The sequence below is a fragment of the Trachypithecus francoisi genome, unplaced genomic scaffold (assembly GCF_009764315.1).
Source record: "Trachypithecus francoisi isolate TF-2019V2 unplaced genomic scaffold, Tfra_2.0 Lachesis_group12, whole genome shotgun sequence".
In the NCBI taxonomy this organism is placed as follows: domain Eukaryota; kingdom Metazoa; phylum Chordata; class Mammalia; order Primates; family Cercopithecidae; genus Trachypithecus; species Trachypithecus francoisi.
Window position 1 is genome coordinate 69773394 of NW_022681457.1, and position 6102 is coordinate 69779495.

Consider the following 6102-nt stretch of genomic DNA (forward strand, 5'->3'; position numbering starts at 1 on the left):
GGATCTAGGCTCAGGTGGCAAACTTAGAAGGGTCCGGACAAAACACAGTGGTGGTCCCTTCTAAGAAGGAAGTGAATCCCCGGAGGAGGAGACACTTGGCAAGTGGAGTGCATTCCACACACCAGAACCAGGGATTCAGAGGGGGCTAGGCATTCCAGGCACCCACAGAGGCTGGCACCTGAACTCATCCTGCCCTGGCAACTCTGGGGAGAAAAGGGCAATTTATGTACAAAGAGAGCAGCCATGCTGAGCTTGGCCACCTGGGGCCCAAGCAGCCCTCCTTGTGGAGGGCCTCTCGGTGTAACCAAAACGGGGGCCTTGCCTTTGTCACTTGCTTCCACTATCTTCTGAGAGCACGGTAAGGGTTCAGTGTCATGGCAGAATGATGAACACCCCGTGCACAGGGCTTTGACAGCACCCTGGATGGCCACTCCAGCCATCTCTTGCTCAGCTGTCCTCATCAGTGTTGGAGTCTCAACTCAGCAGAGGCCCCAGGTGTCAGCAACAGCAAAGTGCCTACGCTTCGGGCCGAATAAAAACCTCTTCCTTCTTTAATCCAGTGCCTAAGGAGTTTTGTCTGCGGCTCATCCTGTTACAAAAGGACATCTTAGATCACTTTCCAAGTGCAAGTGAGGCACATGTGGGAACACCCAGAAACATTTGGGGCAGGTGGACTGTGCTGAGAAGGGGAATTCCCACACTGGCAAGATGAATCTGGTCTGCATAAACCATGATTTAATTTTAATGTGCCACTCTCATCAAGTGGTGAATCCTGAGAATACTCAGGTTAACCATATTGGGTATACTGTTTTGTAATCTGCTTTTTCTCTTAATTATCAAATATTAAGCAATTCTCTTTTCATGATTTTCTTTCTTTCTTTTCTTTTTTTTTTTTTTTTTTCCAATCGTAGAGATGGGATCTACCCATCTGTCTAGGCTGGACTTGAACTCCTGGCCTCAAGTGATCCTTCCTCTTCAGCCTCCTAAAGTGCTGGGATTACGGGCATGAACCATTATGCTGAGCCTTTCCATGATTTTTCTTGCTACACAGTATTTCTTTACGTGGATTTATTTCCATTTATTTAGCCAATCTCTTTCCTTTTCTTTTGTTTTTTGTTTTTTGTTTTTTTTTTAAACAGTATCACTCTGTCCCAGGCTGGAATGCAGTGGCACAATCTTGGCTCACTGCAACCTCCGCCTCCCGGGTTCAAGCAATTCTCCTGCCTCAGCCTCCTGAGAAGCTGGGACTATAGGTGGTCACCATCATGCTCGGCTAATTTTTGTATTTTTAGTAGAGACGGGATTTCACCATGATGGCCAGGATGGTCTTGATCTCCTGCCCTCGTGATCCACCCACCTAGGCCTCCCAAAGTGCTGGGATTACATGCATGAGCCACCACTCCCAGCCTGTTTTGTTTTTAATAGCTTTATTGAGATATAGTTAATAAACAATTAACTGCACATATTTAAAGTGTGCAGTTTGATGAGTTTTGATATACTTATATAATATATACATATGCATATAAATTACATATATATACATATGTGTGTGTGTGTATATATATGTATATATCTCCATCATCTCATTCGTCACCATGTCAAGGTAATGAACCTATTCATCACTGCCAAAGTTTCCTCATGGCCCTACACTGCCCACTTCCCCACATCCCCAAGCAAATAACAATCTGCCTTCTCTCCCTAGATTAGTTTTCATTTTCTAGAATTCTATATAAATGGAAGCATACAGTATGTATTATTTTTGTCTGCCTTTGTTCACTCAGCATAATTATTTAGCAATTCATATGTTTTGTTGCATATATCAATAATTTGTTCTCTTTTATTATTGCTGAGCAGAATGCCATGGTATGAATATAACAGAATTTGCTTATCCATTCACCTATTGATGATGGATTTCTGGTTTTTTCTAGTTACTGGCTAGCATACAAATAAAGCTTGTATGAGCATTTGTGTTCAAATCTGTGTGTAGGCATGCGCTTTTTTTTTTTTTGAGATGGAGTTTCACTCTTGTGGCCCAGGCTGGGGTGCAGTGGCATGATCTTGGTTCACCGCAACCTCCGTCTCCCAGGTTCAAGTGCTTCTCCCACCTCAGCCTCCCAAATAGCTGGGATTACAGGTATGCACCACCATGCCTGACTAATCTTGTATTTTCAGTAGAGATGGGGTTGCTCCATGTTGGTCAGACTGGTCTCGAACTCCTGACCTCAGGTGATCTGCCTGCCTCGGCCTCCCAAAGTGCTGGGATTACAGGCATGAGCCACTGCGCCCAGCAGACGTGTACTTTTATTTGTTTTAAATAAGTGCCTAATAGTGGCGTGTAGTCACAGCTACTCAGGAGACAGGCACAAGGACTGCTTAAGCACAGGAGCTCAAGTCTTGAGTAATAGACTCAATTGCTTGGGTCTGTTTTTGGACTCTGTACTTTGGTTGTGTTAATCTACATGTCTACTGTTTTTGTTTTGTTTTGAGATGGAGTCTTGCTCTGTCGCCCAGGCTGGCATGCAGTGGTGCAATCTCAGCTCACTGCAATCTCTGCCTCCTGGGTTCAAGCAATCTTGGTGCCTCAGCCTCCCATGTAGCTGGGACTTCAGGTGTACACCACCATGCCTGGCTAATTTTTTTGTATTTTTAGTAGTGACAGGGTTTCGCTATGTTGGCCAGACTGCTCTCAAACTCCCGACCTCAGGTGATCCACCTGCCACAGCCTCCCAAACCATTGGGATTACAGGAGTGAGCCACATCACCTGGCCCTATATGTCTATGTTTAAGCCAATACTACATTTCCCTGATTACTCTATCATCTTGAAATCAAGTAGTGTAGGTCCTCCAACTTGGTTTTTCTTTTTCAAAGTTGTTTCGATTATTCTGAGTCCTTTGCATTTTACTTAAATTTTAGAATCAGCTCATCCATTTCTTTTTTAAAAGCCTGCTTGGATTTTGGTTGGGATTATGTTGAATCTATAGGTTAATTTGGAGAGAACTGAGATTAATAATTTTGATTCATGAACATGGTAAATCTCTCTATTTAGATTTTCTTTAATTTCTCTCGGCAGTGTATTATAATTTCAGGCTACAGGTCTTGTATATCTTTTTTTTTAAGATGCATTTATTCAGCATCATTATCAGACCATTACATTTAGCAATCAACAGCAAGGGTGCAAAAAAAAATCTGCATTAAAACCCTTTGTTGGAATGCTTTACACCTTCCACAGAACAGGAACTAAAATAACCTGTTAACACAATTAGTGACAAATACAGTCCTCAAGTTTTTCACCCATACACATAAGTATGGTCTAAACCATGTTTTCTTTGTAGCAGCTAGGCCCTGCTAGGCTGAGTTCACAAATCTGTTGTAACCCGTAGCTTCTCTGTCCCTTCTCTGGCTCTCCTCTCCTGCTAAGCTTTCTTTCCTGTCAGTAATTAAACTCTTCTGCCACTGACGTAGCTACTGTTGCTACTGGAACTGCCATAGCCACCTTGGTTTTGTGGTTAGGCAAAGTATGGTCCTCCACCACCATAGGGGTCAGAGCTTCCGCCTCCAGAGTTTTCTCCCTTCTTGGGTCCAAAATCCGAAGAATGATTGTTGTAATTGCCAAAATCACTGTAGCTTCCACCACTTCCAAAATTGCTTCCATCGTTACCAAATCCATTATAGCCATCCCCACTGCCACTATATCCACCACCACTCTGGCTGCCACCAAAGCCACCATGACCACTAAAGTTTCCTCCACGACCAAAGTTGTCATTCACACCGAAACCACCTTCACAACCACCACCAAAGTTTCCAGAACCTCTTTAACCTCTTTGGCTGGAGGAAGCACTAGCCATCTCTTGCTTTGACAAGGCTTTCCTAACTTCACAGTTGTGGCCATTCACAATATGGTATTTCTGAATGACAGTCTTATCCACGCCGTCATGGTTGTCAAAAGTTATAAAGACAAAGCTCCTTTTCTTGCCAGTGCCTCGGTCAGTCATGATTTCAATCACTTCTATTTTTCCAAACTGTTCAAAATAATCTATTAGGTGATGTTCTTCAGTGTCTTCTTTAGTGTCACCAACAAACACCTTTTTCACAGTTAAGTGGGCACCTAGTCTTTAAGAATCTTCTCTTGAGACAGCTCTTTGTTTCCACAACTCTTCCATCCACCTTGTGTGGCCTTGCATTCGTGGCTGCATCCACCTCCTCCACAGTGGCATATGTGACAAACCCAAAGCCGCTGGTGCACTTGGTGCTTGGATCTCTCATGACCACATGGTCCATGAGCGTTCCCCATTGCTCAAAATGGCTCCTCAGGCTCTCATCAGTTGTTTCAAAGCTCAACCCTCCAGTGAGGAGTTTCTGCAGCTGTTTGGGCTCTTTAGGAGACTCTGACTTAGACATGATGGCAGGAGGAAGAGAGAATTTAATGATCCAGGTCTTGTATATCTTCTGGCAAATTTGTCACTAAGTATTTCCCATATTAATACTATCATAAATGTACTTTTAACATTTCAATTTCAAGCAGAAGGTTATCAGCATGTAGAAATACAATTGATTCTTGTATGTTGAGTATGTGTCTTGAAACTTACTAAACTCACATACTTTTAGCAGTACTTTGTAGATTCTTTAGAATTTTCTTTATAGATGACCATGTTGTCTGCAAATACAGTTTTACCTCTTCATTTCCAATCTGTATGCCTTTATTTTTATTCATTTATTTATTTTTAGATTTCTCCCAATTTAGGAATATTTTATTTATTGTGTAGAGATTAACTCCCTTCTTTATTCTGGATAGCATCTTCTTTATTCTGGATTTCATTATCACAGTTCCATAGTATGATTACACACTCCAGCATGATGTTGAACAGAAGTGGGAAAAGCAGGACATCCTTGCATTGTTCCTGATCTAAGGGAGAAGGGCACTCACTCTTTCATAATTAAGCATAACATTAGAGAGAGTTTTTTTGTAGATGCACTTTATCAGGTTCAGAGGTTCCCTTCCTTCTATTCCTAGTTTGCTGCAAGTTTTTGTCATGAATAGATATTGGATTTCACCAAATGCTTTCCTGTATCTATTGAGATGATCATATGGTTTCTCCTTTTTAGTAAATTAACATGGTAAATTACACTGAATAATTTTCTTTTTTCTTTTTTTTTTTTTTTTTGAGACAGAGTCTCGCTCTGTCGCCCAGGCTGGAATGTGGTGGCACAATCTCAGCTCACTGCAAGCTCCGTTCCCCGGGTTCACGCCATTCTCCTGCCTCAGCCTCCCGAGTAGCTGGGACTACAGGTGCCCGCCACCACACCCGGCTAATTTTTTTGTATTTTTAGTACAGACAGGGTGTCACCGTGGTCTCGATCTCCTGACCTCTTGATCCACCCGCCTCGGCCTCCCAAAGTGCTGGGACTACAGGCGTGAGCCACCGCGCCCGGCCTACACTGAATAATTTTCAAATACTAAACTAATCTTTCACTCTTGAGATTATGCATTGTATAATGATGTATCTTACTTTTTATATATTAGTGGTGTTGATTTGTTAAAACTTTTTGCATCTATTTAATTATGGATATTGTTCTGCAGATTTTTTTCTTTGTAGTATTTTTACCTGGTTGTGATATCGGGGTGATGCTAACCTCATAGAATGAGTTGGAAAGTGTTACCTTCTTTTCAGTTTCCCAAATGAGTTTGTGAATTGCTATTATTTATTCCTTAAATGTTTGATAAAATTCACCAGCAAAGTCATCATTATGTGAAGTAAGCTTCATGGGAAACTTTTGTTTGTTTGTTTGATTGTTTGTTTTTTGAGATGGAGTCTCGCTCTTTCACCAGGCTGGAGTGCAGTGTCATGATCTTGGCTTACTGCAACCTCCGTCTCCCAGGTTCAAGCAATTCTCCTGCCTCAGCCTCCCAAGTAGCTGGGATTACAGGCATGAGCCTCCATGCCCAGCTAATTTTTGTATTTTTAGTAGAGACAGGGTTTCACTATGTTGGCCAGTATGGTCTCAATCTCCTGACCTCGTGATCTGCCCTCCTCGGCCTCTCAAAGTGCTGGGATTACAGGCGTGAGCCACCACGCCCAGCCTCATGGGAAATTTTTATACTA

General features: G+C 42.3%; 1 pseudogene; it reads right to left on the reverse strand.

The window, feature by feature from the left end:
• Positions 1-3438: 3438 nt before the first annotated feature.
• LOC117093548 lies at positions 3439-4399 on the reverse strand (annotated as a pseudogene).
• Between the last annotated feature and the right edge of the window lie 1703 nt (positions 4400-6102).